Genomic DNA, 24,003 nt, shown 5'->3' with positions numbered 1-24,003 from the left:
ATAGCAATGCATTTGTCCTTATGTTTACAGAACATTGCAGACTCCTAGAGAAGGAAAAGGAAGCAGGGGAATCTTCACCAGGGACATCCCAGAATGCTCTAGACCACGCGGGGCTGGGATCTCACAAAGAACCCTGGAGCTAGACATGCATCCTCACGATCTGCCACAAGAGGGCGGTCATCAAAAGCCAGTAAAAGGTCACCCTGCCCTCGGCGGACACCGGAAGAGTAAGTCCTGCCTAAGGGAGTTGAGACTATTTTTATAATCAGAAGCTGCTGACAGAGTTAGGAGAACATGATCCAAATTAAGATTTTCTTCTAACTATTTTGGCGTTGTTAATCCCATTTTAAGAATTAATTCTTAGAGATTCATTAGCAGTAATAATAAATTGTTCCGTCTGCAGGGTAAAACAGAAACCAAATTACTTACTTACATGAAGCCATTTTAGTAATTTGTGATCATTAGGTGGATATTATTTTAGGTATATTTCACCCTAAATGGGGGATAAAGGAGATTCAGCCTGCATTTACCTTTTTTTAAAATGTGTATTTAAACTGAATCTAATTATTGAGAAATTAAAAACTTGAATTTAATTCTACTTGTATTACTACGCAAAAGTCCTTTCCTCGCCCCTCTGTTTTTCCATATCTTCCTTGTGACGTTTTTCATGGAGAATGTACTCCTTGAAATGGCTTCCTCTGACAATCTATCTAAGGACTGAGACCTGGCAATCCAGAATCCTCTAGGCTTCCAAGTGCCAACCAACCCCCAGTGGTATGCATGTTCATGCTTCCTGGGATCCATATTTCAGAATTTAGATGCATTTTCGTGTCTGGACATTGGTACCCCTTTTTCTAGTTTTACAGGCAACCTTGATTCAGACCCTCATAACTCTTCTGCAGTCCTGTGTCCTTCCCTGTGACATGGGAACAGGAACAGGCCTTACTTCATCAAGGGACTGTGTGCGGGCCTGGCATCTGCTCCTTAAATGCTGATGGTAACGATTATTATTGTATTCTCAAATATCTACGGAGCAACTACTATCTGTCTATGAACAGAATAGCCAATGATCCCTGAAACTGTGGGCTTGCATTTTAGTAAGGGAGGTGACAATGAACAGCAGACATTCTAAGTAGTCAAGAATGTTTTAAAGTAAGAAGATAAGCACCATGGGAAAGGAAAGTGGAGAAAGGTATGGAGGCTTAAGAAGACCTGGGTTTTGTTGTTGTTGTTGTTGTTGTTGTTGTTGTTGGGTTTGTTTTTTGTTTTTGCTTTTTCAGGGTACTTGGGTATATCTCATTTAGAAGGTAGGACTTGCATAAGAAAATGGGAGGCGTGGGCATACCACACCACAACTCTGCTGGGAAGAGCATTTCATGTTGAGGGCACAGCTAGGTGATGGGCCAGGTCAGCAGCTGCTCCAGCAGGAGAACCTGGCCTGTTCACGGACGTGCAAGGCAGCCCAAGGCATTCAGGGTGAAAAAACATTCCCCAAACCATGCGTGGCACTGGCACGTGCAGCCCCAAACAAAGCCAGGCATCCCTCCCTGCCTCATTGTTAATGTTAAGTCCATCAATGGTTGTAACTTGGAAATCACTGTTTTAAGTTTCTCCCTATCTCATGGTTTACAGTTTTTGTTTGGGGCTTGTTTTTTACAGTTCTGGGAATGAGACCCAGCCTTGCATATGCTAGGCTCACTCTACCATTGAGCCACATTTACCCATCTGTTCATTTTCCCATCCGATTATGGTGACCCCCAGGTTGCAACTTGTAGCTGAAGTTTTCTCCGGTCCCACCAAGTCCCCGCAGTCCCATAGCCCGCTTATAAAATAATCACTCAGAAGCTTATATTAATTAAAACTGCTCGGCCATTAGCTCAGTCCTACCACTGACTAGCTCTTAGAGCTAAACTAACCCATTTCTGTTAATCTATATGTCACCACATTTTCTGTGGCTTTATCTGTGTGCCATTACATGCTGTTGCATGGACTGGCATCACCTGACTCTGCTCTTCCTTTTCCCAGAATTCTCCTTATCTACTTATCCTGCCTATACTTCCTTCCCGGCTAGTGGCCAATCAGCATTTTATTTATCAACAAATCAGAACAACACATATTCACAACATACAGAACATCCCACAGCAGCACCTGATGGTGCTTGAATGACTGTTACAAATACAAACACCCAGCCCTCTCTAGTGTGTAGTTGAACGTTTTCTCTGGTCCCACCCAGCCCCACAGTCATGCATCCATTTATAAAATAATCACTCAGAGGCTTAATATTATTTACAAACTCTATGGCCTATGACAGGCTTCTTGCTAGCTAGTTCTTATGTCTTAAATTAACCCATTTCTATTCATCTATGTTTTGCCACGTGTCCATGGCTTTACCAATCTGCTGGCATGTTGCTCCTTGGGCAGCAGGCTCGTGTCTCTCCAGACTCCACCTTCCTCTTTCCTATCTCTCTCCTTGGATTTCCCACGTGCCTCTAAGCTGCCTTGCCTTAGGCCAAAGCAGCTTATTTATTAACCAATGGAAACAACACATATTCACAGCATACAGAAAGACATCCCCCAGCACTAGTGTCTTAGAATTTACCAATATACCTTTTTTTTTCTATCTCTACTGTCATGACAGAGAGACAGATGAAGACCTGGCCCCAATATTTAAAATACTCACTGCCCTTCTTTATAAGTAGCAAAAATTTGTAAAATCATATGAAAACTGGGGAGTTCTTGGTTTTAGTTACCCCCAATTTGTCCTATAGTATGTGCTGAATCTGCCAGCCAGAGATCAAAACCTACATCCTCCATCTCCATTATTATTGACATCATTTCTCATAGGCTGGTGTCTTTATCTCCCTCTCCATTATATCCCAGCTATAATCTAAAAAACACAGAACTGTGCTCGACCTTTGGAAGATGGAGAATCCTTACTCGTGGGAAGATTTGTAACGACCAGCTACAACCTGCCAGATAAGTCTCAACTGCAAAATTGGTCCTCATAGTTACCAACAACTTGAGATATAATTTATGTGCAATGAGTGTGCTCTTCACTGTATACACATCTGTGAATAGTGACATATACATATGGTCATGTGACTACTGTCCTGACACAGAATAGTTGTCACTGAAAGTGTCCCTGTGTCTGATGATAGTAAACTCCTCCTTTGACCCCCAGTGGATCACTGATTTGCTTTCTGTTCCTGGAGCAGTCTCCTTTTCTAGAGGCCATAATGGAATTATCTGGTATAGGAGTCTGGCTTCTTTCACTTAGCATAATGCAAATGAGAAGTCCATCCTCATTGCACGTATGAATAGTTCCTTCCTTTTGCCAAGTGGCATGCTAAGATGCATGGATGGATTGCCGAGCTTATCCTTTCAACAGCCAGACAACATTTGGAATTTGGGCTGTTTCCAATTTGGGGCAATTATGAATAAAGCTGCTATAATCCTTCATGTCCAGATTTTTGTATGAACATATGCTTCCATTTTCCTTGGCTAAACACGAAGAAATGCAGTTATTGGATCATGCGGTATGCTGAACATTTTAAGAAAACACCACACACTATTTCCCAGAGAGGATGAGGCCATTTCCCCTTACCACCAGCCATCTCACCAGTTCCAGCCTCGGCTCCGTTGGCATGTGGTAGTGTCACTTTGTTTTATGACGTTATTAGGTTTATCAGTTCTAATAAGCTTGCATTGTGGTTTTTAGTTTGCATTTGCCCAGTGATATTGTGCTACAAAGAATGGAACCCAGGGCCTCACTGATGCTAGATGAGAATTCTACCATTGAACTATCATGATGTGGTGGGTGGCTCCTACCTTTAATCACAGCACTCAGAGAGCAGGGGCAGGCAGATCTCTGAGTTCATGGCCAGCCTGGTCTACACAGTAAGCTACAACCCCAACCTCTGGACATGTTCTCCTACGAATGTTTGTTCAAGTATTTTGCCATTTTTAAATGGATCATTTGCCTTCTTATTCTTACATTTGAATATATATAATTTTTAAAATAATATGTATATTTATATGAATACATATCCTATGTCAAATATGTATTGTTGTAAATATTTTTTCCTACTCCATGGCTTATTTTTTTTTTAAGTCTACACAGAAGAGATCCACACTCAGGTGCGCTCCAGGAGTTTAAACATAGGCCCAGATTCTAATACATATACAAGACACCTGTACAAACACAATACAGAAGTCAGGTGCAGTGCTTCACAACTATAATCTTGGCACTCAAGAGGTGGAGGTAGAGGGATTAGGAGTTCAAAATGAGCCCAGCTACATGGTGAGTTGTGACCAGCTTGGGCTATCTTAGACCCTATCTCAAAAGAAGGAAGAGGAAGAGGAAGAGGAGGCAGAAAGGCCCACCAAGGACTGGAGATTCCAGTGGTCACTAATTACTGTGGTCATGCCTCCCTTTATTTATCCTTTCTCCTCACCCCATCTTCTGTCATCCTTTTCTTTTACACTATAGTTTTCCATAACACATACACTCTCTAAATAAATAAATAGACTGCTGAGATAGCTCAGTCAGGAAAGTGCTTGCCAGGATGTGTGGGTGTGGGGTTCTTTGGCAGGGAGCATGATTTAGCTTGCCACTGTAACAAAATCAATTTTGATCATGACTGAGGAATATAACTTTGGTCCCATGTTTGCCTTAGAACTATAGTTGGGACTTGGAGATGTGACTGAGACATGGTGCATGTCTTACAAGGAGCCACCATAAGCAAAGGCCTAGGTGTACTGTGAGGATATGGAGAGGGTAATAGTGTCTATACTGGCCCGTTAAAGCCTATGTTGTGTTCTGATATAGTGAGAGATGAGGCTGGCTGCATAATTAAAGAACCAAATAACAGAGGCCTTTGAGCTTTGGAATATTGGTTATGCTAGAGAGACAACGATATTATTTCTTGAATAGGAAATGGCACATTGAGGCCATGTTGTAAGAGGATCAATCTGTGGCTACCTCATGGTGGCTGCCATTTTTCTAGGTAAGAAAGGGTGCATCACGCTGAGCTTTTGATGCTCCTACCTCCACACCAGGCTTCCTGCTTGCCAGGCAAGCACTCTGCCCACTGAGTTCCACCCCAAGTCCCTGCTGGTTTCTTTGGTGAATGTCTGTGCTTTAAACCTTTGGTATTATTGACTCAACCTTGAACATTTAAATACTTTAAAGTGCTGCTGCTTACCTGTTTAAGACATTTCAATAAGCAAGTTAATAAAGAAAATAAAAGGATTGGTATTTCTGCGTGTATTTGCACAAGCTGCTTACAGCACGTTCGCATCCTACGCGTGTCTTCGCCATCCATCACAAATGAGACATAAACACAGACCAGGATCCCTTGACATGAAAATACCTTGTCTGCAGCTTTAGTTTATGAATGTGCCAGAAAGTAATAAACTCTGGTTCTTCAAAAAATATTCTCTGTTTTAGATTGTGTTCCCACTGTTAGCTGAGGTTACTGAAGTGTTACCGTGAATGTCTCATGAATTTCCTTACCCTCACTTCAAGGGACCACTAGAGGATTGGGCAATTTTCTCCTTAAAAGCAGGATAAAAAGATGAGGCCAACTGGTGAGAATAAGGGGGAGCTTGGAGTCCACAAAATATACTGTATTTATATTGCAGTCCTGTTTACACTCAGATCTACCAAATGTTGAAATATCTTGATATATGCACACTTCCAAGGAGAAGATGTCAGTCTGTCTAACACGTACACAGTCATTATCTGTGTCTGGCATCATGCAGCATCTGCTAAGCCCCGCTGGAGCTGTGCGAGATGAGAGAGAAGTTATGAGCATCTTTAGAGTTTATATGTTAGAGGGGGAAATCATATCACATTAATATTGAAATATATACTGCCATAAATTGTATCACCACATAAAAAGATTGCTGCTGGAAATAATGCAAACTGAACTCTAAATTCATAAAAATTAAAACAACATCTTGCCTATCAGAATGTGCAAGGAAAATCAATGGCCACCATTGCTTGCCTTGAAAGAGTTAGAAAAGCAAAATACACAGCTGTTATCTCAGACTTGCTAGTCAGAGTTCACAGGCTCTGCCACTTAACCAATCCTCAAAATGCCCTGAGTATATATTTTCAATCTGGTCAGGGACCACTTCTTCCCCATAACCAGGTCCTACAGTTCTCAGGGGATTATTCCCCAGAGGGGCCTTGAGCTAAAAGCGTTCAGGTTTGCAGTATGTGCTCTATTATATACATAGCAAAATATGTACTTTCTGTTGTTTTGTCCTTAAAGGAACTTTGGTTTGGCTGGATACCTGAACATTTGATTTTTTTTTCCCTCCATCATGCCATTGACAATAGCTGGAAACTCTCCTGCGCATCCTTGATTTTTAAACATTAAATATTTCAGACTCATTCCAGGCCATTTCCTTTTCTGGTCCTTGACTCTTTCTTGAAATGACCCCTTTTAGTTCAGCCAAATGTAAACAAAATCGAATGTTCCCTCTGCTCTCACAAGAGCTGTGTTTAGACTACAATTCGCTCTGGGCCAATGCTTTTCAAAGGGAGGTTTGGATCCCCCAGGAATCCTTGAAGGTGAAAGATACCAGGAACAGGAAGTCGGGATTTAAAAATGCATATTTGTTCAATAGAACTTATGGTGGGGGGGGGGGGGGGGGAATCACACTCCCATGCATGCAAAATGCATCTAAGCACAGTGGGCTACTTATGGAATTCAAAAATGCCAAATTACCCTATAACTCACTGAACTAGCCATCTTATTTCAAAGTGGACTTTATCATATGATTCCATTTATCAGAAGTGTCTGAAATAAACAAATCTATCAGATGTTAGATTGGTGATTGCCTGGGGCAAGTAGGTGAGGGAGGAAGGAAATGAATTAATGAATATACACTTTCTTTGGAAGGTCACAAAGATGATGTCTTTAAATTAAGTCATGTGGAGCCAGTGAGACGGCTCAGTGGAGAAAGGTGTTTGCTGTCAGGCCTAGTTACCTGAGTTCAAATCTGGGAACGCACATGGTAGAACTCATTTCGTCCTGCACAGTGTGCTTTGTGGCACATGCCCACACACATGCACATAAAGAAAGAAAGAAAATGAAGAAATTTTAAATTAGTGTGGAGAGTTGTGTTGGATGCACAGATCTGTGGATGTATAGAATGAACATGGGTTTGTATATTTGAAAGGGGTGAGCTTTTTGGCATACGTATTGTATTTAATAAAATAGTATTTACAAAATAGAGTTGGGGAGATGGTTCAGCTGCTAAAGGGAGGCTCACAGACAAAACACCAAGAAAATAGATTTGCCTCATTACTACCTATGGGGAAAATAATAACCAATACAATAGAAAACGATCAAGGATATATACTGGAAGTTCACCCAAGAAAACTCACAGTTGGGCAAATGAGGATAAAAAGAGAGAGTGAGCGTCACCAGAGGATGGAAAATGCAAAGCCAGATGAAATCACTTAATTCCACAATCCTAGGAGAAATGAGGATCATTTCAAATGACGGCAGAGTGTGAGACTCAGAATCCCACATACATCCAGTGTGAAGGGTGATGGCTCAGTTTTGGGCCATAGTTTGCAGCACTACAGAGCTGCAAACACAAAGCTCTGGGGTGCCTCTGTAGCACCAGAGAAACAACAATGGATGGGAAGTAACAGCTGGATGGGTTTGTAATGCAGTGTATAAACAATAAACATGGAGTGAAGAACTTAGCATGCATAAGCCCTGGGTTCAAACCCTACTGTTAGAAGAAATTAAATTAACGCAACAAAGTTGAAAATAAGGGTATCTTACAATCCTGTTTCTGGGTGTGAGCATCCATTAACGTGAGCATTATATTTAATAGAGAAAAATGGAAACAACCCAAACAAATATCTGGTAACAAAGGGAAAATAATTAAACTATAGTATTAATATGGAATGTTATATAACACCCAAGCAAATAGGTTCATTAAAAAGCAATCCACCCCTACAAAACATATCACAGGATTTTTAAAATTTATTATTTTTTAAATTATATATGTGTGTCTGCACTCATATGCACATGAGTGCAGGCGTCCTCAGAGGCTAGAGGCATCAGATCCTATGTTCCTGGAGCTGGAGTTAAGGATGGTTGTGAGCCTCCTGATGAGGGTGCTGGGAACCCAACTTGAGAACCTTGACCCTCTCTAGGTAACTATGTTTTTTTAACCTCAGAGCCATCTCTCCAGCCTATTGGGGGTATTTCTTAAAGAGAGGTAGAGCATCTGCTAGAGTTACATTATAACATGACTCTGACCATTTGTATCAATGCAAAAGGAGATGTTATGGATGAGAGGATCACACCGTGATTTAACCACATGAGACCTGCTGCCAGCACTAAGGTCTAGGAGATTCTCTTCCTCTAGAGATTTTCTATAGTATCTATCATAGGTGTGGTGTGGTGGCTGACTCCTTTAATTCTAGCACTCTAAAGGCAGAGGCAGGCAGACCTCTGTGAGCTCAAGGCAAGCCTGGTCTATGTAGTAAGTTCCAGACCAGCCAGGCTCATAGTGGGACCCTGCCTCAAGAAATATATATCAGTTCCACCATAGGTAGTGAATACCAGGCTCAGCAGCATTCTCTCCTGCACAAGTATGGGTCTTGGACCTACAGAGATTCATCTAGTTCTGTGATCTTCAAAGATGTTCGGCTTCATTTGGAGATTTGCTTTTAAGAGCAAGACTTAGAAACTGGGATATGCCAGATATTCTGCTTGCATCAGGTATGACAGGTACTCCCCAGCAGAGCTGTCACTCGGGGTGTCTGTGGTGATGGGCTGTCCTACATTTGTACCATTGGAGGACGGTGGCAGATGCTACTTCCTGCAGAGCACCTGATTTGTGACTAGGAAATTTGAAAAACAGAATGTACATTGTAATTGATTTTTAACTGATTTTTGATTTTTGTTTGTTTGTGGGTGTACATGTGTGTGCATGTGTGTGCATGCATGTGGAGGCCACGGGTCAGTGTTATGTGTTTTCCTCAGTCCCACTCCACCTCATTTTTGAGAAAAGGTCTGAAGCTCATGGATTCTCTGGATTGGCTGACCAATGCGCTCTAGGGATCTTCCTGTCCCCACCTCCCCAGCAACTGTGGTTCCAGATGCACACACATCAACCAGCTTTATACATGAGTGCTGAGGCTGGAACTCAGGTCCTCATGCTTGAGCAGCCAGCACTTTGCCTATCAAGGTACCTCCCCAGCCCTAATTTATTCTTTTGAGACAGTCCTGTGTCTCCCAGGCTGGCCTCAAATCGACTATGTAGCCAAGGATAACTGACCTTCTGAGCTCCCTGACCTCACGTCCTGAGTGTCGGGATTATAGGCACCACCACGCTTGCTTTGTGCAGTGCTGGGGAACAAAGCCAGCACTTTGTGCAAGTTAGGCAAGCACTCTCCTGACAGAGCCACACCTCTTATCCCCTAATTTTAAGTGGGAACATGCAGTTGGAAACAAAGATATTACCCAGCATCACTCTGGCAGGCTCTGGGTGACCCAATTCTCTACTTTATCAGGCCCTAGCCTCCACACCACATATTTAGGTGATCTGTCTGCCCTCTGAAAAACAGTTTTTACCGTGACTTACATTTTATAATACTATATCACAAGCGATGGGAAAAATTGGCAGTCTCCTTCATCTTCTCTGTTTACACATTCAATGTTGTTTTACCTGAGATGCATCAAGTCCCTGTCAGGCATGGCGTGTGGTTCTGGAGGAAACATGGACCAGTGAACTGCAGCACTTCAGAGGAAGAACAGATACATTAGAAATCCTAACCTAAGCCAGGCCAATTGATTCCTGGAGGGCAGTGTGGTACATTGATGTCTGTGTATGTTGTGTAGTGGTCACATCAGGATATTTCACTTATCTATCATCTCAAATATTTACTACATCTTTGGAGTAAAATATTCATATCATCTCTTCTAGGTATTTTGAAATATATGATACAATATTGCTAACTATAATTACCCTTCTATGAAACAGTAGACAAAATGTATTTCTACTGTCTAAATGGGACTCTGTACCCTTCTGTTTCCAGTGGTCAGAGTCCAGACTGGTTGTCTCCAGGTTCTTGACCTCTCATTCAAGGAACTGAAATGAAGTCTCACACAAATTGCAGAAGTAGCAAGGAAACTCTATTAAAGGAAAGAGACAGTAAAAATCAGAAAGAAATACATTTTCAAGGTTGACAGCAGGCCACATGAGTGAGGGCATTCATAGGCCCTGATTATTGTCTGTGGCTTCCTTTTGGAGTGGGGCCAAGAGAAGAAGGACTCTGATTTTTAAGGACTGTGGTTTGGGTAGCTCAGTTTTGATTGTTAGATGAAGTTGTACAAACATTTTTCTATTGCACATGTTCTTTCCCATGAAGCATTTGATTTTAATCCTATGGACATCTAATTCTGCATGTACATAAGATGGTAATAGAGGATTCTCCTTAAAGCTCACTTAGGGGACACAGTTTGCTTTATTTTTCAGGCAGCCCAAACCAGTTCAGGCCAGACTGATCAATTGAAGTGGTTCTCTGATGTTTCCAGGGTGTGTTTAAAAGGAAATGGGGCATTATCATGGGCTTACTAAGGGGGAGTGACCTATTTCCATTGCAAAAAGCAGATGGACAAAAGCCCATGCAGGTGCAGAGGGAAGGTCCCAGGTTGCCAATAAGTTGCTATGTACATTACTAGGAAAAGGGTGCCTGTACAGTCCAAGCCAAACACTGTCCAAATTTATTCTGACTGCCAGTTTATTCCCTGTGCTTGCCTGCTTTACCTTACTGTATAACCCTACTGCTCTCCCCAGCATCTGACAAACACTACAATATTCTATACTCTGTTTGTATGATGCCAACTTTCTAAAATTCAGATCATGAGTGAAATCATGCAGGGTTTGTCTGTGTCTGCTTTATTTCACCACCATATCTTCCAGGTCCACTCAAATTGCTACAAATGACTAGATTTCATTCTTTTGATTACAGAATAATATTATATGGTGTGTACCTATCGTATTTTCTTCATTGTAATGGCTAAATTTTGGTTTCAACTTAATTACATCTGGAATCAACTAAAACCCAAGCAGTTGGGTATACCTAGGAGAAATTTGTTTGTTTGATCACTTGAGGTGGGAATATTGACCTTAAATTTGGCTACTCCTAGGCAACTCACATAAAACGACAAGAAAGAAGGAGGCCTTTGCTTTTGGCCTGCTTGCCCTTGCACCATCTGTCCTGCTGCTGAGGCACTCCTTTACGGGGATTAGAACTCACTTCTTTGAGATTTCAGTGTATATTGAAGACCAGCTGTTACCCGGGAATCTTCTCGGACTCCAGTCCCAGATTGGGACTGCTGAAACTCTAGCCTCACAGACTGAACAACCGCCGAATTCTTGGCCTTTCCACTGGGAGACAGCCATTGTTGGACCAGCTGGACCACAGCCTGTAAGCCACTTTGATACATACCTTTTAATATACATATTCACTGTGTCAGTTTTGGTTCTCTGGCAAATGTCACCTAATACACTTATGTACTCACCCCTCGCGGGCATTTAGGTTGTGCCCAGCTCTTGGCTACAACTAATGATGCTGCAGCAGCAGATGTCTCATCCCTCTACCATTCTCCTTCTGATATACACCTATCAGTGACATTGATGGGTCACATGACAGTTCTAGTTTTCGTTGACTGAGGGGCCTTTATGCCATTGTCCATAGTGGCTGTCATCATTTACAGACCCACCAACAATGTGTATGAGTTCCCACTCCTCCAACTCCTTCCCAGCATTTTTCTTCTATCCTTTTGCTAACAACTATTCTAACTGGTGGCCACTTTCCTGAAGGTTGGAGATGATGATGCTTTGTACCTTCTTTTGTCTTGTGGCTTTTGAGGTTTTTACCTCCTGTTGCCCAGGCTGGCCTAGGTCCTGGCTTCAAGCAGTCCCTTCCAAGTGGCTGAGATTATAGACCAATACCAATGCAGCTGACTTTTTGTTTTGTTTGGTTTTTGTTTTGTTTTTTGTTTTTTGAGCTGAGGACCAAACCCAGAGCCTTGCACTGGCTAGGCAAGCGCTCTGCCACTGAGCTAAATCCCCAACCCCTGCAGCTGACTTTTTGACTATATTTTAATTTCATTATTTGGGGGTTTTGCTGTTGAATTTCTGGGAATTGCACTGGTACAGATGTTTGTGGGCATTTTCTGCTGGGCTACAGACGTCTTTCACTGACTTCTTTTACCCAGTAGAAGCTTTTAGTTTGATGCAAGCCCATTTGTCTATTTTATTCTGTTGCCTGCAGTAAAGAAAACTTAAATCACATTAAACTGAATTAGGCCTTTACCTAGGAGCAAAAGGAAGCCACTGAAAATTCCTAGCCTCTATTGTCTCTCTCTTCAAAATGAATGCACTGGAGTTGCCTGTTGGTCCAGCAATCCAATCACTGGGCATGAGCTGAACAGAACTGAAAGCAGAGGGCTAGATGTCTGTGATCTCAGCACCCATGAGGCAGAAGCAAGAGGATTAGGAGTTCAAGGTCAGCCTGGGCTATGCAAGACCTCTCTCAACACCCCAGAAAAGAAATGAAACCAGGATTTCAAAGAAGTATTTATATGTCCATATTTATAGCAGTATTGTTGACAGTAATCAAAGAAAAAAAAGAAAGATACCCAAATGTCCATCAGTGTATGAAAGGACAAGCCGTATGACATGGGCATCAAAAGCAATGTAATGAAATACATTTCTGCATTAGGAAGAAATAAAATTCTGATTCATGCTACAACATAGACAAACATTTCAGGCATTATACTAAGTAATAAGCTAGTGTCTAGCTCAGCAGCACACATACTGAAACTGGAATCCACAGAGATTAGGATGGCGCCTGGATGAGGATGGCACACACAAATTCATGAAGCATTCCACATGAAAGAAAGAAAAGAAAGGAGTGAAGGAAGGAACCGTGGGCCATCTAGATGGCCACACACACACACACACACACACACACACACACACACAGAGAGAGAGAGAGAGAGAGAGAGAGAGAGAGAGAGACAGAAAGAGAGATGGAGAGAGACAGAGACAGAGACAGACAGAGAGAGAGAGAGAGAGAGAGAGAGAGAGAGAGAGAGAGAGAAATACATCCATACAATAAAAATGTATTTTTTTAAAAAGGAAGGACAATAGTGACAAGGGTAATTGTGACTTTATGGGGCACAGATGTCATCGACTTCCTAGAGAGAAAGTAGAATGGTAGTAGCCAGGGTCCAGGGGGAGGGGTATGGGAGCTGCTGGTTAGTGGGTACAGAACATCAGTTTGAAAACATGGGAACACTCTTCAAACAGATGTCAGTCATGACCACATGCCCAAAATCAGTGTCCACAGTGCTGCTCAGCTGCAGTACAGGTTAAGAAGGTAAAGCTTGAGCTGGGCAGTGGTGGCAAGCGCCTTTAATCCCAGCACTCAGGAGGCAGAGCCAGTGGATCTCTGTGAGTTCGAGGCCAGCCTGGTCTACAGAGCAAGATCCAGGACAGGCTCCAAAACTACACAGAGAAATCCTGTCTCAAGAAAAAGGAAAAAAAAAAAAAGATGGTAGAGCATATGTTGTTTGTATTTGAGCATGTTAATAAAACACAAAATAAACCCACTGTTATGTTAAAACCATGTAAGTCTCCCAGTGCAAACATCTCCAAAGTGTTCTTTTTAAATTACTTTTTTAAAGTTACATTTTTATTTACTTGTGTGTGTATGTGTGTGTGTGTGTGTATGCACATATATGTTGTGTCTACATACTTTATAATCCCATCATTTGGGAGGTTGAGGCAGGAGAATCCTGAGTTCAAAGTCATCCTGGACTGTGTAGCAAAACTTCATATCAAAAGAAAAGGGAGGTGGAGGGGAGAGGGACTCTTGAGCCAGAGGTAATTCAGTGGTCGGACCCATGCATCACACAAACAAGCCCTCTACTCAGGCATTATTCTTTCACACATGAAGAAATTAAAATCCCAGAGACATTAACGCCCTGCCCATGGTCACATGGGATAGAAGCAAAGCCATGCAGGAGGAATGCAGGTCCTGACTCTGACTCTTAGCAGTTCATTGCTTTGTGTTACTTCAATGTCTCTTTGAAAGGACTCCTTTAGAAACATGCATTGCCCTTACCCTGTGGTTCACCAAGGCTGCCTTGACAGCCTGCAGTTTCCCGTATGTCCCACCCAGTGAGGCTGTGCTCAGCATGGCGTTTCCACTCTTGGTTACATTTCAGCAAAGTTGAATGCACCATTGAAGGTGTAGGGGACTGTTAGACAGTGAAGATGGACCCCCAGGGCTTGTTCAGATTGCACATTGCTAAAATACCCAGTTAGAGTCTGGGCCATGCAACCACTCAAAGCCTAATAATGTTCTTGGCTGGGTGTCTTGATTTTTTTTTTTTTTGAGACAGGGTTTCTCTGTGTAGTTTTGGAGCCTTTCCTGGATCTCACCCTGTAGACCAGGCTGGCCTGGAACTCACAAGAGATTGGCCTGGCTCTGCCTCCCGAATGCTGGAATTAAAGGCGTGCGCCACCACCTGCCTTGATTCTTAGATAAGTATTATTAGAAGCTATCTCAAAGAAGCAAATTGTATTGAGTGCTTTCAGCACTGAAAATATAGTAACAGAGACAGAAGATAACATGGTCTCGTTGAGATGGTCAGGCAGCGAGAGCCGGGAGCGTCTTCTCCATTCTGGAATGACTGAAGCAGATCCACTGAAACTCTCCCTGCCTTCATAGCTTCTCCAGCTTGCCTGCTGGAGATGCCTCCCAGTAGGTGGATATGTCCACACGACCCAGTTCAAGGTCCTGAGAAGCAGACAAATGGGTGAAATAGACATTGTTCCTTTCTGCATTTCACTTTCCTTTGTCTAGACAAGATGGCTGGAGCTGGAGCAGTCATCTGGCGGTCGCTCTTCCCCACCCCTCCCCCACCCCCATTGTATACACAACTGTGTGCCAGTGGGCTTACCCGTGCATGCATATGTGGTGGGCATCAAGGGTCTTTCTCTGTCACTTCTCACTCTTCTTTTTTAAACTGAACTAGAACTCACCATTCTGACTAGGCTGGGCATGACCCTGGGACCCACTTGTCTCTACTCACCCACCCCCATCTTCAGAGATAGAGTTACAGACCCTTGCCACTAGGCCTGGTTTTTGAATGAATGTTGGAGATCTGAATTCTGTCTTTATGCTTATACTTCAGGCATTTTACACAGAGACATCTCCCTAGCCTATATGAGAAAAAAATGTTTCTCCTCACCTTTTTTATGCTCCTGTAGATGGTCAACTGTTTCCTGTAGCTGAATACTGTTCTAACTGACATACTAATGAACTATCTCCTTGGAAAAGCAGAGATTGGAATTGAACCTATCAGAATATTTGTTGGTGGGGCCCAGGAATGCATTTACAGGATGAACAACCTTAATCAAAATATCTACACCCAAAATACTCCAAAGTTGGAAACTTCTTGAACACTGGCATATAGAGAATTGCACACCTCCTCTCACATGATAGGTTGGGGTCAAGGTGCAGAAACAGTAAACACATTGTACAAAATCACCTTCAAGCTATGTGTATGAGTTACACAAGAAATGGAAATGAATTTGCTGTTTCCTCTTGGCTCCCATCCTAAGACATCTCATGATTTCACTATGAAGAACCAAATACTCCCAGTTCAAAATCTGAAACATTTGGTCTCGGGTACTTTAGATAAAGGATGTTCAGTTTGTGTGTGTGTGTGTGTGTGTGTGTGTGTGTGTGTGTGTGTGTGTGTGTGCATGTGAATGTGGTCCCCAATACCTCCCCTCCTGACTGGAAACTGCCTGTGTCAGGTTTTCTTAATTAGATTCAGTTTTATTTTATATACAGAGTCAAAATCACTAATTAAAAGAAAAAAGAGCTTAGAAAACGTTAGCATCAGAATACAACCTCTACACATGTAGACTTTCCTAATTTGGGAAACTCCAGATACCACCCAAAGATGTGATATGCCGTCCTAGGAGCATGAAGTTGCACACATGAGTGGAGCCATCCCTGGAGAATTTGTGCGGCTCTGTGGGGCTGGACCCACGGGACAAGTGCTTAGGAGATTAGGTGAAATCTGCTTTGCCCAGCTGGGACTTGCACTGAGGCTGTCCTCATACAACCTTGGAACAGCCCACTCCCTTGTCTGTGTAGTGTGTGGGGCTTCAGCTGACTAAGCAATTGCAAGCCCAGGCTCTGTTGCTATTAGTGCCTTGGCCAGATCCCTGTAAACCATCTGCTGGCTTCCCTTGCATCCATCATTCTGCAAAGATCACGGTTCAATCTGTTCTACCATGCTGAGGCCAAAGCTCTGCAATCAACTGCGTTAGTCGATGCGAAAGTCAAGATCTTGCCAACAATGGGTTGCCTCCTAGATCCATGGTGTCCCTCTGTCACTTTGGCATATCACACGGATATTAGTCCTTAGAAAACTGAGATGTATTTCTTCAGTCTTCTAACAGCAGGAGACAGGTGGGCAGATGTCTGAACATTGCTTTTTATTTTTTGGGATGAAGCATTAGCCCACTGTGCAATGGGTAAAATCCACCTTTTCTGGTTACAGGAGGACACCATTTCATGTCCTTAAAGCCTCCTCTTCTCACAGCTGCCACCGTACAACTCCTGGATTGTCAGAGCTACCCCTAGAAAGTTTGTACCCATGTCTGTCTCTCCAGCTCCTGACCTGCCCCACACTGGGGGACAGTGACCTCTCATCAGCCAGTTTGGGCACTGGGTGTTTAAGAAACACCCTAAACCAAAAGTAATAGACCCAGGGATGGGGAACTAGTTCTGGCCTCAGGGGCGGGCAACCTGGAGAGAGTTGATGACTATGAATCAGACCGGGTGCCTTCCAGAGGGCACCTCTTCATTCTTATGCCCATGGATTGGTTTGATTGCTCTGAGACTTAAAAACAAAATAAAAATAAATACAACCTGCATGTGTTCTGTTTGTCCTCTTCCCACAATTGATTATTCCCTAAATTAAGGCATCCTTGTGTTATTTAGGATGTTACATGTGGTGGTTGAACGTCCGCACGTGTACTCATGTTAAAATACAGCTGTCGTTGCAACCTTTGAGGTGATTCGGCTCTAATGGCTCTGCCTTTGTGAATGGACTGATGTCCTTGCCTGTGAGGGTCTTAGTTGTGAGTTATGGAGACTGTGTGGTCCATTCCCTCACTTCTCCTTTTCTCGTTTCCACTTGATGCTTTCTGCCATATTATGATTCAGCAAGGAGGCCCTTACTGGATACTCTCCCCCGACACACACTGTATGCTCCCGAGCCTGGAGAACTATAAGACAAACAGAATGTAGCCAGCCTGTGAGACACGGTGATAGTAGCAGAAAACTGGGCTGTGACAGTGGCTGTGTTTGTGATGTTGGAGATAGTAAAAATTTACCAAGCCGGTCAGCCACAGCACCTTCCTGTAACTGCACAGTCACAACTTTATTCTAAATGAACCAGAAGAGCAGTATTCTGCCACCTTCCTGCAGATCAAGTGGCCCTCCCCAATGGCCACTCGATGTCATTCAGCTGGTCACTCAGATCATAAACTCTCTCAACTCTAACCCAGTCTGTAGTTTTGTTTCTCAAGTGAATTTCTTTGTTTATTCTGCTTAATGCAGTCTGTTTAGTACAAATGAAACATCACCTGATTATCATCTCATTAAATGCATCATTAGATGTTCCCACTAATTCTGCAATTATTCCTTCCAGAGGTATGATGAAGTTAGCAGAACAAAAATAAAGATAATTAATAAATGTGTTAGTGTATTTGTCCTGTTGCAGGACTTTGAAATAATAAAAAAAGACCATGATAATTATAATAGAAGTGCTTTGGACTTTCAATGCCGATGTCATAACTAATTTAAAAGGTCTATATAATAATCATAATATCAGGATGAAGGACATAACTCAGTTAGGAAAATGTTCTTTTAACACCCATGAGGGCCTGGATTCCATCCTTAACACTTCATATACCAGACATGGTGATGTACTCATGTAATTCCAGTACTCAGGAAGTAGAGACAGGAGGATCAGGAGTGTAAGTCACTCCTGGATGCATAGCAAGTTCAAGCCCAGCCTGAGATATTCGAGATCCTGTCTCAAAAAGGGGGGTGGGGGAGAGTTAAAGATAAGGCTCAGTCAATAATGTGCTTCCTGTGCAAACATGGGTACTTGGATCCAATCCCCAAAATCCACAGAGGAAAAAGCCATACATGACACCACAATGCACCAAGCATTGGGAAGACACAGATAAGAGGATCCTTGGGGCTCTCGAGCTAGCCAGCCTACTTTAATGGCAAGCCCCAGGGCCCAGTGACAGACCCTGTCTCAAAAAACAAGGTGAATGGCTCCTGAGGACAGCACCCAAAGTCGACCTCTGCCCTCTATGTGCACATGCATGTACTTGCACACCACCACCACCCCAACACACACGAACATTAAATCTTTTTAATATCATATGCGCTAAGATGAGTGTGGTGGCACATCTATAACTCCAACATTGAAGAAGCTGAAGCTGGGGGATTGCCCATGAGCTTGAGGCCAGCCGGGGCTACCTAGTAAGACCCTATTTCAAGAAACAAAAACATACAAAAAGAAGAAGAAAAGAGAAAGAAAGATCAGTTTCCTTTCACATCTTCTGCAGATTTAAAAAAATATATTTTATGTCTTTAAGAATTTAACACAATATATTTAGATCATATTCATTCCCCTCCCTCAGTTCCTCCCATACCCTCTTCTATTTCTCTACCTACCCAATTTCATGTTCTCATGTCTCTTTTTGTCTTAAACAAACGTGCAAACAAACATGGAGTCCAATTTGTGATCTGGCTTTCGGGCCCTGTTAAAAGGATCTCTGAAATCATAGAAGTATGGTCTAAGTAGTCTAACAAAACAAATGTTACACCTTTTTAAAAATAGCCTCCTGAGAACCATCATGTCAGGGCCTAATTCTGACAGATTGCCGGGTGTGAATTTCACCTGCCACTTGTTAGGACACAAGGGCCTGAGTCAGGACAGCCTGGGAGGAGAAAGGAGACTTGCAGAAATGTAATGATAAGGGGACCTCTCGTCCCACAAGGCTTTCAAAATGTCCTCCTGCATTCTGTAGGGCAGGCATCCAGTCTATAGATGATGTCGATTAAAAGCCTCCCAAGCCAGGAACTACGCGTCCCTGTTGGATGCACTGCAAACACAGACTGCTCAGTCTTACTACCCAGAGGAAAACAAACCAACATGTAAATAAGATGCACCACCAGCTAGGAAGCCCCTGGATGGACAACTTCACCTCAGAAGCTGTTTGGCTTCATGTTGGCATTTGAATAACATGTCTGACCTCTTTGAAGCCCCATTACGTTGCTCTCTCTGCTAATTTCTCTGGTGAATCCTCAGAAGCGGGCTGCATCCTCCAGGTATGAAACAGTCACAATGATAATCTCAGATGTGAGGCGTCAACAAGGATTGGCCTCACAGCTCTGTCACACTCTACCTCTGGGTCTCCTTTCCTGTGCCTGCAAGGCTCATGGGGACACCTGCAAGGAGGGGGGCTGTGTTTCTTTTTCTCTTGTTTTGGCTTTTGTGTGTGGGTGTGTGGTGACGGGTGTGGTGTGTATACGTGTGTGTGTGTGTGTGTGTGTGTGTGTGTGTGTGTGTGTGTGTGTCCTCAGAAACCAGAGATGTCAGGTGTCCTGTTCTGTCACTCTTTGAATTGCTTCTTTCACACAGGGTCCCCCACTGAAACTGAAGCTAGGCTTGGAGCCAGTAAGCCCCAGGCATCCTCTGATCTCTGGCCTCCTGCCACCCAAAGTGCTGCGGTCACAACTTACCCTTGTTGATTTTAACCCAAGGTAGAAGCAAATGCGAAGAGGAACCTTAATTGAGAAGAAAATGCTCCCATCGGCTGGCCTGTACGCAAATCCGTGGGGCGTTTTTCTGGATTGCTAGTTGAAAGAGGAGGAGCTAAGCCACCGGGAATGGTGTCACCACAGGTGGTCCTGGGTGCTGTAGGAAAGTGGACCGAGTCCTCCATGGGAAACAAACCGGGAAGCAGCACCCCTCCAGGACTTCCGCTTTGGTTTGTGTTGTGGTGAAATACTGTATACCCTAATAACCTAGCCTGGGGATAGGAGGACAGAGCCAGCTACTAGATAAGACATAGAGGTCAGGCAGTGGTGGCACACACCCTTAATCCTATCAGTCGGGAGGCTGATCCATCTGGATCTCTGTGAATTCAGGGCCACACTGGAAACAGAGCCAGGCATGGTGGCACACACCTTTAATCCCAGTACCTGGAAGCTCACATGCCTTTAATCCCAGGAAGTGATTATCTAGGCAGAGAAAGGTACATAAGGTGTGAGGAGACAGGAACTCACTCTCTTTAGGCTGAGGATTTCTTAAGGGTAAAAACTAGAGGCTGGCTGCTCGACTTCTCTGATCTTTCAGCTTTCACCCTGATATCTGACTCTGGGTTTTTTATTAAAAGACCATCTAAGATTCAAACAACACTGTGCCTGGAGTTCCTGCCCTGACTTCCCTCAATGACTGACTGTTACCTGGAAGTGTACAAAGAAGTAGACCCTTTCCTTTCCAACTTGCTTTTGGTCATGAGGTCTATCATAGCAATAGGAACCCAGCTAAGATGCATGGTCACCCAAATTTTTATGGGAACGATGGGGATTTGAACTCAGGTCCTTGTGCTTTCTCAGCCAGTGCTCTTACCCATCTCTTTCACCTCTTTCTGTTGATCACCATCGCTCTTCCCACCCTTCATGCCTCTGTCTTTCTGGTTCCTCTAAGCCCCATCTGGCTGTCACTTCCTCCCTGCAAAGCCAGATGGGATTAAACCCCACGCCACAGTCGGAATGTGGGTAACCTACCTGTTAGGCACAGGCTGCCTGCACTTACAAAGAAAAAGTCACAGAGTCATCGGCTGTCATAAAATGATGATTGCTGTTTTCATGTTACATGTTCAAAGGTCAAGAAGAAATACACTAGGGAAGTCTGCCCACTTTTTTTTTTCCAACTACACACTTCTAACCAACTCAATGGAGTCATACATAGGCTTGTAAAATAAATAATTCTGAGTCTCTTACCTGTTCGCCTGCACAAAGCATAGAAGACAGACTGCATCAAATAACTGAGGTTTAGAGAGTCCCGGCCAGGGCTGTTGTATTAGGCCAACGATGGATATCTTTCACATGTTTTAAGGATGAGAAGGGCCAAAAATGGGTCTGTTAAATGCCAGCCATGTCTACTGTTTTCCTTTTATTACTATAGGGAAACGGGCTTAGTATTTTAATGACAAGTTTCAAAGCAAGGATCAAATCAGTGCTCCTCAGAAAATCTGTGAGGAGAAATACATTTAAGAATTGAATACTCCTTTCTGCCTGTTGATGTGCCCGAGGAAGCATCGCTGAAGGCTCCCCGTGTTTCCCTGCTGCCGTGTCTAAGTCAGAGTCTCCCAAGGAGCCGGAACAGCTGCTCAGCTCTTCATTGGAGGGCTGAGCTCCGAAACAAGCGGAGAGAGCCAGAGGAGCCATTTCCCAGGGACTGTGTGGTCATGAGAGATCCAAACACCAAGCGATCCAGGGGTCTTGGGTTTGTCACATACGCCACTGTGGAGGAAGTGGATGCCGCTATGAACGCAAGACCACACAAGGTGGATGGAAGAGTTGTGGAACCCAAGAGAGCCGTGTCGAGAGAAGATTCTCAGAGACCGGGTGCCCACTTAACTGTGAAAAAGATCTTCATTGGCGGAATTAAAGAAGACACTGAAGAACATCACCTGCGAGATTCTTTTGAGCGGTATGGAAAGATTGAAGTGATTGAGATAATGACTGACAGAGGCAGTGGGAAAAAGAGGGGGTTTGCTCTTGTCACTTTTGGTGACCACGATTCTGTGGACAAGATTGTTATTCAGAAATACCATACTGTCAGTGGCCACAACTGTGAAGTCAGAAAAGCCCTGTCAAAGCAGGAGATGGCTAGTGCTTCATCCGGCCAAAGAGGTCGAAGTGGTTCCGGAAACTTTGGTGGTGGTCATGGAGGCGGTTTTGGTGGCAATGACAATTTTGGTCGACGGGGGAACTTCAGTGGTCATGGTGGCTTCGGTGGCAGCCGTGGTGGTGGTGGATATGGTGGCAGTGGGGATGGCTATAATGGATTTGGTAATGATGGAAGAAGTTTTGGACGTGGTGGAAGCTACAATGATTTTGGCAATTATAACAATCAGCGTTCAAACTTTGGACCAATGAAGGGAGGAAACTTTGGAGGCAGAAGATCTGGCCCTTATGGTGGTGGTGGACAGTACTTCACTAAACCACGGAACCGAGGTGGCTATGGTGGTTCCAGCAGCAGCAGCAGCAGTGATAGCAGTGGCAGGAGGTTCTAATTACAGCCAGGAAACAAAGCTTAGCAGCAGAGGAGAGCCAGAGAAGTGACAGGGAAGCGACAGGTTACAACCGATTCGTGAACTCAGCTGAGCACAATGGTGGCAGGGTCTTGCTGCTACAAAGAAGACATGTTTCAGACAATACTCCTGTGTATGGGCATAAAAACTCCAGGACTGTATTTGTGACTAATTGTATAACAGATTATTTTAGTTTCTGTTCTGTGGAAAGTGTAAAGCATTCCAACAAAGGGTTTTACTGTAGACCTTTTGTCACCCATGCTGTTGACTGCTAAATGTAATAGTCTGATCATGACGTTGAATAAATGTGTCTCTTTTTTTTTTTTTTTCAAAAAAATAATATAATACTCAAGGTTTGGGAACAAAGCTCAGTGATAGAACACTTGCCTAGCACTCAAGAGGTCCTGGGTTCAATTCCCAGCACCACCACCACCAGAAAAATAAAATGTAAGGAATTAAACAGTGCAGTATTCAGGGGCAGAGCTGCATATGAAGATATGAAGAGTTGGTTTTAGACTGGTTCAAGTCCCATTTTGGCTTCTCACCCTCCAGCCTTGGATAGGATATGGAAGCTCAGTTTCCTCATCTGCAAAGAGGAACAAGGGGATTGTTGAGGGGATTAAATGGCACTGTGTAAGAGGCATACATAATGTCTCAGATGCTGAAATGCAGCCGGGTCCTGGCAGAGCTTAGTAGGTAGCACATTATGTAACTGCTGGGCTGCACAGAATTCATTAGACTCTACCTAGAGCGTAGGTCAGAAAACTTTCCCTTTAATGGTAAGATGATACATATTTCAGGCATTGAAAGCCATATGCCATGTCACAATTACTCAGCTCTGTCCTTGTTGCTTAATAGTAGCTAGAGAATCGTGAATTGGTACAACTGTAGTGTGTTGGTGGGAAGGGGGGTGTGCATGTTTGATCTGTGGGCTGTAATTCGCTGATTCCTGCTCTGGTAGATGACCGATAGATTATAAAAATTCTGGCGAGAAATCCAGACTCTTAAATTAGGACAACCAATAAAGATGAGAGACTAAGTGAAAAGCACTGAAGAGTTCAAGCTCCACCAGACCTCCCTAAGAGGTCCTACTTCGTGCTAGGTTCCATATGGATTCCACAAACAACAGTGCTAAGCCTTCCTTCTGGAAAAATCCATTTTAAAAGTTGCAATTTCTCCCACCGGGGTTCTCCCATTGTGCTGTAGGCCTGTATTTATTTAAGACTTCCCTCCTTCAATAAACAGCATTCAGCATTCAAGAAGAAGGAGGAGGAGGGGGAGGAGGAGGGGGAGGAGGAGGAGGAGGAGGAGGGATCAAGATCATGACGGGGAAACCCACAGAGACAGCTGACCAGTACTAATTGGAGCTCACTGACTCTGGACTGACAGCTCGGGAACCTGCATGGGACTGAACTAGGCCCGCTGATTGTGGGTGACAGTTGTGTGGCTTGATCTGTTTGTGGGGTCCCTGGCAGCAGAACCAGGACTTATCCCAGGTGCATGAACTGGCTTTTTTGG

At 43.6% G+C, this 24,003-nt stretch overlaps 1 pseudogene; it reads left to right on the top strand.

The window, feature by feature from the left end:
• Positions 1-145: 145 nt before the first annotated feature.
• On the top strand, positions 146-22,467 carry LOC118584656 (annotated as a pseudogene).
• Positions 22,468-24,003: the final 1,536 nt, after the last annotated feature.

The sequence above is a fragment of the Onychomys torridus genome, chromosome 5 (genome assembly GCF_903995425.1).
Source record: "Onychomys torridus chromosome 5, mOncTor1.1, whole genome shotgun sequence".
Classification (NCBI taxonomy): Eukaryota; Metazoa; Chordata; class Mammalia; order Rodentia; family Cricetidae; genus Onychomys; species Onychomys torridus.
Note: the sequence above shows the minus strand (reverse complement) of the source record. Positions and strands in the feature narration are given on the sequence as shown.